Below are 11,104 nucleotides of genomic sequence, written 5' to 3' on the forward strand. Positions count from 1 at the left end.
CAAATTCCCCCTATCAACAGGGGTCTTTGTACTGGCAGACTGTGCATTGCAGCAAGTTTAAGAAATTTGTCTATATATACCACAAAGGGACATTGTACTGAACATTGTGGGCCTCAGAGATGTTTTTTTGACTCCTATATATCCTTGTTCATTTTCTACTCTTCTCTCCTGAAGGTGCTGATGATTTGCTCAGGTATAGCTCCATATGTGTTAGCTATCCTCCACTACCTTACCCAGACAACATTCTTTATATGTGCAGGACAAAGAGCCATCTCTCCAGGAGGCAGAGGGCAGAAAGAGCCCCTGAGATCTATATGTTCAGCATCACAATACATTCATTGTAGTATCTACTGACAAATTTCTTACAAAAGGTGCAATTTTATCAGCGATTATGCGACCTATCTAAAATTAATAGTAAAGGCCATTAAGCCATTTTCATTATTACCTGGTGATTATACTGCGGCAGAATGCACTTGTCTACCTGTGGGCGATATTGAAAGCATCATCTGGCAACATGTTGGGGTTAACAGATTTGGTAGTCTCATCATGCAGCTGCTCACAGAGGGAGTAAAACTCCCACTAGATCAGAGACATCAGAACTATACAAGCAAAAACATACAAACTTTATTTAGCAAATAACTTTTGTGTCTAATGTGGACATTGGCTGCCATGCCATGTCCCTGTCAACTTTCTCAAGCTTCACTGGACCATCATCTAATTGACAAGACTTTTGACAATAAGGGGCGAGGTTTGATAGACTCCAATCATCATCTAAAACACATCACAGATTCCAAACAATTTAAATGCACATGACTATCAAAAGGAATTGCTATTTCTTCATAGTGGGTGTCACCATGCTAAATCCAGCCTCTATTAGTCCCCAGGACTTTAGTTCCTGGACTTCATCTGTGCTCCATTTTCCACCTCAGGACCATCTACTGAGATCTTCCATGGCCCATTTCTACATTTTGTGAGGTATCCGAGAAAATCATTGGAATGACTGGATCTGTTTTCTATCTTCTGTTAGGGCCACTGATGCTATCCTGCACTGTCACAATGTTGCTCTTGCTGATAATGCTCCAAGATGCTACATGTAGTGTAATGGGTTAATAGAATATGCTAATGAGTACTGTAGACTAGGATATACCTGTGACATCAGCAGTCATGTGCTAGAGATTCTGTACAGCAGATAGGCAGCACTCAGAGGAGATGTGCCTACTCAGTAACCCACCTTGTATAGATTGTACATAGTATAAATAAACTAGTTTTGCGTAACTACCTGAGTCAGGCTGCAGTCCCTCTCCATAACATACACAACCTAGCACATCCACCAAACACTACGAGCAGGATTTTCCAGTCCCCACCACCCCCCCCCGTGGCAGGTTTAATGGTGAGGAGGGGGGTGTGGAGACAATGTGGCGGGAGCTGTAAAATCGGTTTTCCGAAAAATCGGCTGGCATGAAATGACGGCGGGAATGTGCACACCTGCCCGTCATGGCAGGTCGCCATTCCCGCCAGGCTGCATGAAACCATTTTGCATCCCATTAATGGGATGCAGATGAAGGCCCAACCAGAATTACCCCCCCCACCCAAGCATTTGTGCTGCCAGTGGGATTTGGCGCCGGTCGAGAACACGCTTGGACCAACATGGCGTGTACATGTCAGGAATTACCTGGAAGGAGGGCTGGGGCAGCCTGTGGAGATCAGAAAATGGAGACCTCCAGCAACCGTGGAATGTGGAACACCACGGGCAGCAGTGGGTGGGTGCAGCATCAACTACATGGATCTTCTCACTGTAGCAGCTTCCAGGAGGTGGATCTTCTAGCTGCAGGTGGATGGCTGCATGAGGTACTGTTGGGCTGCAATGGTCTGTGCTGGGGGACAGGGTTGCAGGAGGAGAGGAATGAAGAGGTGGGGTGGGTTTAGAGGGAATTGGTGATAGGGAGGAGTGGTTAAAGGGGACAGTGGGAGCTAGTAGAGTGGAAGGGTGAGGCTTCGGCGATGACGAGTGAAGGGGATTGAGATAAAAGCCTTCCAGACTGAATATTGAGTTCAACAATTTTAGATCATGAACTCTCTCCTCCATCCCCACCCCCTTTCCGATTCCCCCCACCTTTTTTTCCAATAATTTATATAGATTTTTCTTTTCCCACCTACTTCCATTATTTTTAAATGCATTTCCATCTATTGCTTTATCTCTACCTTTTAGCCTTTTTTGATTCCTTCACCCACCCCACCCCCACTAGGGCTATCTGTACCTTGCTTGTCCTGCTTTCTACCCTTAATTAGCACATTCCTCAGATAATATCACCACCTTCAACACCTCTTTGTCCTTTTGTCTGTGACATCTTTTGGTTATCTCCACCTATCACTGGCCCTGTATCCAGCTCTACTTGTCCCACCCCCCCCCCAACTTAAACCAGCTTATATTTCACCCCTCTTCTATTTTTACTTAGTTCTGTTGAAGAGTCATTCGGACTCGAAACGTTAACAGTGCTCCTCTCCGCAGATGCTGCCAGACCTGCTGAGTTTTTCCAGGTATTTTTGTTTTTGTGAAGGGGATTGAGTGTTGTTGGAAGGGATCTGGAAAGTGAAGAGGATTCTGGAGGTTGGCAGAATGGGGGGTGGGGGCAGGCCTACTGTCATAGGGGTGGGCTCCTCAGGAAGGTGGGGCATGGATGTTCACCTGCACGTGACAGAGGATGATGGAGGCAGGTTGACGGGTAACTGTGGGGAGGTCAAATGTTACTTCGGCGGGGAGGTGTCATTGGTTATGGCGGGTAGGGCGCAGGTCACGGAGGAAGGGGTAAAGGTACTGGACTGAACATCAAAGATGTTCCCTGGCCGCTCGCAATGATGAACAGCCTCATGGTCAAGATCTCCTGATGCTGCATGTGAGTTGGGTCTTCGGCTTGGGCAGAATGGCAGGTCATCTCAACTGGACAACTGAAGGGGAACCACAGTACTGACAATGCTAGGGGGTAGGAATAGATGAGCGTGTGCAGGGCAAAGACTCAGCTTGAGCGGGAGATTTCTTGCACATGACTCACAAGGGCCCTGGCAAATATCTTTGCCTCCCTGCACATGCATGATTGCAGGGGACATAGGCACAGTTTGGGGTGTCCCTCTGAGAATGGTGAGGTGGGGGAGGACGGGGGGCACGCACAGGCTTAAGGACTACGAATCACAAACAAACCACATCTGTCCTCATTAAAGTACAAATGTACTCTTTTTACAAAAGTGTCATAACATTAACAATCATAGTGCACCCATGCAACCACCTGTAAAATCAAAACTTCTTAATCTTGTGTTCCTACCACTTCTTCTAGGTGCTCCCCCAACATCTGCAGCAGGGGTGGAGGCAGTTTGCCCTGTTGTCTTGGAGGGCTTTGGCAGCCATTCTCTGAAGACCCGAGGCCTGGAAGGCCCCGGCTTAATTTGGCTGTCCTGCTGTGCGGCAGCTGCTCCCTCTCCGGTCATAGGAGACAAAGCTGAAGGGGTCACAGGCAAGGGGGATTCCGAAGGGCCAGACACCTTCAGAGAATCCTAAGTAGAGGTCCCAGGAGTGTCCAAAAGCCGCTCCTCCTCTCTTTGGGTGCCCGTGGGCCCCTGCCTGACTCCTTGTGGGAAAGGGGCACCTGGAGGGAGGTTGAGGTGCCCCGTCCCCTCTCACGTAGCCTCTGCAAAAGCTCACCCTACCTATCGTGATGGAGTGCAGGTCTCCGCGCATCTCCAGTAGAAACTGGGTGTTCTGCTGGACCAGGTTCTCTACGGCTTCCGCCACCCTCCCCATGGAGACTTCAATGCATGCACATGTCTCACCACTTTATCAGAGAGCAGGCAGGCAGACTCCTCCGCCTCATGTACCACTCTTGTTGAGGGCCTCCGATATCTCTGCCTGATGTTCCCCCGCTTCTTGTAGCTTCCCCAGCATCTCATGCAGGGCCCATCTTAGAGGCTTGTCATCCAATTGGACATCACAGATCTTCCCGAGCAGTCCTCTGAGTGTCAGTGAGCTTGGCTGACCATGCCTCCTCCTGCTTCAAACATGTGTCCGTGCGGTGACCACCAGAATGTGAGATCCTGCCTGAACTCTGTGTTTCTGTGCTGGTGGAGGTGCAGGTGACTGCTGTGACACCTCTACATGTGCACTTTCTTCCTCCTCCCCCATGTCCTCAGTCCTCTGTGGGCTGGAGGCACAGGACAGGGATTCCTCTTCTTCTCTCACCCTCTTCCTGTTGGCACCTATGAGTGAGAGATGAGGGAGCGACTGACTGCATGAGCTGCCTCCAGCATGGAGAAACACATGACCCTTAGGTTGCTATGTGACCTCATTATGCATGGATCCTTACTGGATGAAGGCCGCCCACCAACCTCTCCATCTGTGCAGGCTCGATCCGGTTCCTCCCCTGCCAGCTGGGCTGCCCACTCCTCGTACTCTACGAGGTTCTTGAGGTCTGGCCAGCCCCCTCCCATCTTCTCTCTCACTCCTGTTGTGCCTCAAATTTTCCTGTGCAAAGAGAGATGGGGTTGAGAGCAATTGGGTTTCATGTATCTTTCTCATGCTTCCAGTCTTACAAATAACCCACTGGATTGTGTGCCATCTGATTGATGCACTGCAGGTTGTCCACAAGAGTTCTGAGGCAGCATCCTCCAGAGCAGTGAGCCCATGTAGGTAGAAGGATGAGGCTGATAGAGGCATGTCATTAGTGGTGCTTGCTAGTGCCCTTAATGGAACGGAAAATTCCACCCTACGTTGCTGTACACATTACCTGCCTAAAGTAGTGTCATAGTGAACTGTACTGGCGCAACAATAATGGGCATAAAGCCCATGCAATCTCCTGAACTGGTTTTGATCAGCTGAGAGGGTTAGAGCAGAAGTTTAGAGTTTTGTTTTCCTTATTGGCCCTTGTATTTTTGTTTCCTCTCCCACGGCTGCAGGGGTGAATGGCATGTGGGGGGGATGGAATAAGTGCTAGTCATGATGTTCCAGCCATCATAATTGTGTGGGCAGGTTTGAAAGTAAACTGCTCTTTTCCTGCCCATCAGTTTTATTTGTTGGCATCTTATCCTAGAGTTAGTCCTCAATCCTGTTTTCGCTCCTCAGTATGCAGAGTTATGCAAATGAATAAAAGCCATCAGTTTATTCAGCCTCAATCCTGCCAAAAGTGAACAGAAAGAAAGATTTGCATTTATATCGCACTTTTCACGGCTACCAGACATCTCAAAGTACTTTACTGCCAATAAAATACTTTTGAAGTATAGTGGCTTTTGTAATGTGGGAAATGAGACAGCCAACATGCTCACAGCAAACTCCCGCAAAAGGCAATGTGAAAGTAACCAGATAATTTGTTTTTGTGATGTTGTTTGAGGGAAACATATTGGCCAGGACACCAGGGATAACGCCCCTGCTCTTCTTCAAAATAGTGCCATGGGATCTTTTACATCCACCTGAGCAGGCAAATTGGACCTCAGTTTAATGTCTCATCCTAATGACAGCACCCCCAACAGTGTAGCACTCACTCAGTTCTGGCACTTCCTCAGTACTGCACTAGAGAGGCAGCCTAGATTTTTGTGCTCCAGCCATGGAGTGGGACTTGAACCCAGAAGTTTGTGGCTAAGAGGCAAGAGTGTTTTCAACATTGCACAGCTGACATAAGAGATTCAATGTTGAACTAAAAGAATTCCAACAGGCTAGGGGAGATGGAGTGCGCATGGGGGGAGGAAAAGAAAGGGACACAAGAGTACTACCAGTAATCTACTATTGTATAAACAACAAGAAAAAGCATAAAGCTTCTTTAACAGCAACACTGGTGAATACTGTTGCACCTCATTGAATGTCTCGCTCAGAAAACAATGTGTAACCCATTCAGCCGACAGAGCGCATTCTTATAAACTACTTACTGACTGGAATTTTCTGGCCTCGTCGGGTGTCATGGCGGGTGGGGGGGGGGGGGAGGGGGGGGTGGAAAGCAACATGGCGAGAAGGCCGAAAATCGATTTTATGCCGTTGTGAAACCAGTTTGTGATCATCGGCTCCACCCGCTAATGGCAGGCTGTGCATTTCCCACCGCCGGACGTTGGAAACATAATTTTAATACATTTGCATCTAATTATAAGCCCGGCTCACCGGAATCATCCTCCCACATCAAATTTACCGCCCACATTGGCATGACTTCAGAACAGTGTACTTCATGACTGCTTTTAAAAGGCATGCACCTGGCAACCTGAACTTCAAAAGGAACTCAGAGGCGAGTGCACACAACCTTGCACAGCGCTTATGAACATCCCCCATACGACATCAAGGAAGAGGCGCTGTGTATTCGCAGCAGGTACAGGCAAGTCGTCTTTTCCCAGCTGGCTTTCACTGTGGTGCCAGGGTAAGGGCTCCAGTGCGGATCAGGCTGAGGGGTGGAGCAAGGCAGCACATACTGAAGGAAATACTCAAGCACATGCTGGGGGGTGGAGCAAGTGGGGGGGTGAGGGGAGTAGCCACAAACTTGGAAAAGTGATCAAAAGTGAGCATTCTTCAGCAGCTGAGACTGTTCAGCTGCAGCTCCACTAACTTGCTTGGAGTTGGGCCTCTGAAGCTTTTCTGCCCACCCAAGCAACATAAAAGCATCAAAGTGCCACCAAATACTCCAGAACGTTTCACCCCTGAGGCGCAGACTGTGTTTTAGGGGACAGCAGAGCAATTGGTCAACTAGGCAAGTTGTACAATCCCCTTGCGAAAAGTGCCCATGGTGCAGTCACTGGTGAAGGCACTCACAGTCCCTTGCAATGCCTTTATTAAGTTCTAGACCAGTAACAATTATGGTTCAAGCTAACAGAACAGCCTTGCAGTGTGGGTTAGGAGAATGCCTGTGCCTGAGCTGAGAGCACAGCATGCAGTCCAATGGATGAAGCTGCCACCAATCTAACAAGTGGAGTGGGACGGAGGTGGGGTGGGGTTTTGGACAGCCAATGAGTGCACTACACATTAACCAAGACTTAACCAAGAGAGGCTCTTAGTACATCTATGCTAACCCACGCATCTTTCTCTTTGATCCTGCAGGAGGAGAACATCAGGATCATGGAGCCTGGTGCTTTAACGGTATGCCTCATGGCTTACAGAGGCCAGAGAAGAAGACAGCAGCGGAGGCGACTGGCTCGGCAAAGGGAGGAGCACCTCCCTCAAGATGAAGGGGCAGCAGGACCTGCTGCGCACGCAGCTGAAGATCCTCAATGAGCCGCCACTCGTAGGCACCTCACTAGACCCAGGGTCTATAGATGGCACCTGTCATTCCTGCAGATGACAGAGAACCAGTGTCGCCAAAGGCTGCGCATGTCTAGGGAACTGGTCGGTCACATATGCCACTTGCTACAGGATTTGGCACCATGAGGACATGGTGGGCATCCAAGCATGTCAGTGGAGCTGCAGCTAGTGGTCATGAAAGTGACCGCGGTGCTCAATTTTTATGCCAGAGGCTCCTTCCAGCGCTCCACAGGTGACTTGTGCAGGATCTCGCAAGCCTCCACACACAAGTGTATTCAGGAAGCCCAGGATCAGGAAAGCCAGGAAGCAAGAGTGCTAGGATTTGCACAGGTCTCTGGTTTTCCACAGGTGCAGGGTGCCACTGACTGCACACATTTGGTGCTTAGATCTCCATGGCAACAATCAGTCAACTACCTCAACTGCAAGGGCTTCCACTCGCTGAATATTCAGCTGGTGTGCAACCACCACAAACACATTCTACAGGTCTGCGCATGATTCCCAGGGAGTGTCCACGACTCCCACATTCTTAGCAGGTCTCAGATCCCTGACATCTTCCAGGGTCTAGAGAGGCTGCAGGGTTGGCTCCTTGGGGACAAGAGCTACCCACAGAGGACATTGCTGATGACGCCCGTGCGGCGATCTCAGACTGCTGCAGAGCGACTGTGTAACGAGGCTCCTGCCACGACCTGGACATTGGTGGAGCAAATGATTGACACTTTGAAAATGTGGTTCTGGTGCCTCGACAGATCCGGTGGAGCATTGCAATACAGTCCCCGGAGGGTGTCGCGCATCATTGTCGCTTGCCGCATGCTACACAATCTGGCATTGCAATGGTGGAAGGACCTGGCTGAGGAGATGGAGGAGCTGCAGGTATCCTCCGCTGAGGAGGACGTCGAAGGGGATAATGATGATGAGATCCTTGAAGGTGAGGATGCTGGCGATGAGGCTATCGCACTGGCCAGACGAAGTAGGCGTGCTCGGGAGGCCCTCATTGCTGCAAGATTCTTGGAGGATGATGATGAGATGCAGTGAGGACAGTCCTGACATCCTCACCTTGCTTCTGTGAGCGTTTGACTCCTGTGTGGCTAATAGCAGTGCACATACCCTCGGTGCTCAGGCTCATGTTATGCAGACGCAGCGGAGGCTCTAATAGGTGCTAGATTCCGTGAGGGTGATGACAACATGCAGTGAGGACACTCCATAAATCTTCACAGAGCCTCTATGGATGTCTGACTCCTGTCTGGCTGAGGGCAGCTTGATTGAAAGGTGTCGTCTGGGGGGCCGAGACCTGGAGGGCCCCAACCTGCCTTTGGGGTCCTGCTGTGTGGCAGTGGCACCCTCCTTAGCCTGTGGAGTTGGAGATGCTGGGGTCACAGGAAGAGGGGATTTGGATGGGCTGGACACTCCCAGAGTCACCTGGATGGATGGCCCTGCTGCTGCTCCTCCCTATCGGTGCCCAACGACCCCTGGCTGACTCCTTGAGGAGATGGGGAAACTGGAGTGACATCGAGCTGCCTGCACCCCTCTCACATTGACACTGCTGGAGACCAACTATGGCATCAGCGATGGAGTTCAATCGGTGCAGCAGTGCAGGGCCAATGTCCTGGACCAAGGTCTTCATGGTGGTCACCATCCTACCAGTGTTGATCTCAGTGCATGGGCATGCTGGCGCAATCACCTCAGACTGAAGGTGGATGGACTCCTCCATCATGCTTTGCAATCTGAGGAGTGCAGTGGACATCCCTTCCTGATGTTCCCGAGCTTGCCTTTGCAGCTCCAGCAACTGTGACATGACCGAGTCCAGAGGCTCCTCATCTGACTTGGACTCAGCAGATTTCTGGCCTCCAGCAGTCCTCCGAGTGCTGGAAGCCTGGGAAGTCACTGCCGCTGCCTGCTGTGGATCAGACAGTGCTCACCAGATTGTGAACCGAAGGCTACTCTAGAACTAGGTCCAACCGAGGTGTGCGTCTCTGCATTGGTGGAGGGTATGGGTGAGCGCTGTGATGGGTCTTCAATTAGGGTGGCATCAGATTCTTCTTCCAAGGTGTCTTCGGGGCTTGGCTCAAGGACCTGGCTCGTAGACTCCCTCGGCTGCTTCCCTGACGTGCCTGCAAAAGCAAAGAGAGATAATTAGTGCATGGATTGGACTGTGGACCAGGGGAACTGACTCACAGCATGATTGTCTAATGGATGTTGCACTGCTGGATCCTCACTTGGTTGAGTACCACCGACCTCACTATCAGCACAGGAACTGTCCAGATCCTCGGCGGCCAGCTAGATGACCCTATTTTCAAAGTCTATGAGGACCTTGATGTCAAGCATTCCTTGACCTGTCTGCGGCCTCTCCCTTTTGTTGTGTACCAACTTGTCCTGCATGAAGACAGATGGAGAGAATGTAAGCAAGACGTCTGCCAGGCCAGATGAGAAAGATGCTTGGCATGCGTGGGTGGTGAGTGGTGCCATGGGCAGGATGAGGACACAATCCACAGGGCAGATGATGGTGTGTGTGAGAGAGTGAACAGTGATGTCCCTTGTACTCACAGTGAGTGAGATCCATGTGGATGTATGATGAGTTTGTGAGTGTATGAGTTGAGAGTGTTGAGAAAAGTAACTTACCCTGGCGGAACAGAGATCATTCATCCTCTTTCGGCACTGGGTGGCTATCTTCTTTTGCAGGTGTTGGCGCTGACCTCCGCCTCCCATGCTGGATTGGTGATCTTACTTGCTGGTCTTCACCCAGAGCGGTGGTAGAGGACTTCCCAGCTGGCTTCCATTGTGTCCATGGCACCTGAGGGAGGCGTTGCTAAATTTGGGGGCAGCATGTTTCCTGGCTTTGGCAGCCATGACTTTGAAGCAGCTCCTGATCCCTTAGAGAGTGGCAGCCCTGTGCACGGGCACCATTTAAATATGGCGCCTGGATTATTGACGGCCTGAGGTGACGGTGGGTGACCCTCTAGTGATCCCGTATGTTTCCAGGGAATGCATTATTAATGAGGCGGGTCGTGCTGGGAATAGGACGAAACGGTGCAAAAACCCGCCATTGCGGTCGACATCCTTTATCCCACCCACCGCGCTTTGTGCAAATCTGGGACAATTCTGCCCAGTGCCTACAGATTCTTTACTGATTCCTTTTCAAGACCTTAGAAACTGGTATAATCAATCTATTTGTCACCTCACTGCTGCAACACTGTCGATATCACATTAAGCCTTGCTGGACAATACAATTTACTTCGTATTTCCATTGACTCTTATATCATTCAGTAACTTCTGTAATGAACATAGTCTGGGATCTTACAGTACTTTCACTTGTAGGGTTGGTCAACATTGCTGGTCGCTCATGTAAAAAGAACATAGCTGATGCAATAAAGAAAACACACTAATAAATGGGATATATGTCCATAATTGTACTACCAATGCAGTTCTCAAGATATTAACTACATAAGTAATGTGCACATTATCACCCAGGGCAACACCATGATTGAACTCAGTGTGGCATCAGTGGCCCAAGCAAGCGATAGAAAATAGATGCAGCTATCCCAATGACACCATGGGTAAATAACTCACAAATTACAGAGCTGAGCCATTGAAGATCCCAATTTCAATCCATGGTCTATGCCAAGATAGCTATCCTTAGCCAAGTTGGAGGTAGGAGTGGTCCTATTGATTCCCCCCCATTCTGATCACATTGAAGCATGCTGGGGTATGGCTTCAAAGGCAATGCTGCTATCCATTATCTCATCCAAGTTTGGTTTTTCAGATTTCCAGCATATATTTTTCTTGTCACTCAAGATAACTTTGCCTGTGGGAAAGTTAACAATGACTTTCCAGCTCTATTCTTATTCTGCTTTT

The sequence above is a fragment of the Cetorhinus maximus genome, chromosome 15 (assembly GCF_964194155.1).
Source record: "Cetorhinus maximus chromosome 15, sCetMax3.hap1.1, whole genome shotgun sequence".
Taxonomy (NCBI): Eukaryota; Metazoa; Chordata; class Chondrichthyes; order Lamniformes; family Cetorhinidae; genus Cetorhinus; species Cetorhinus maximus.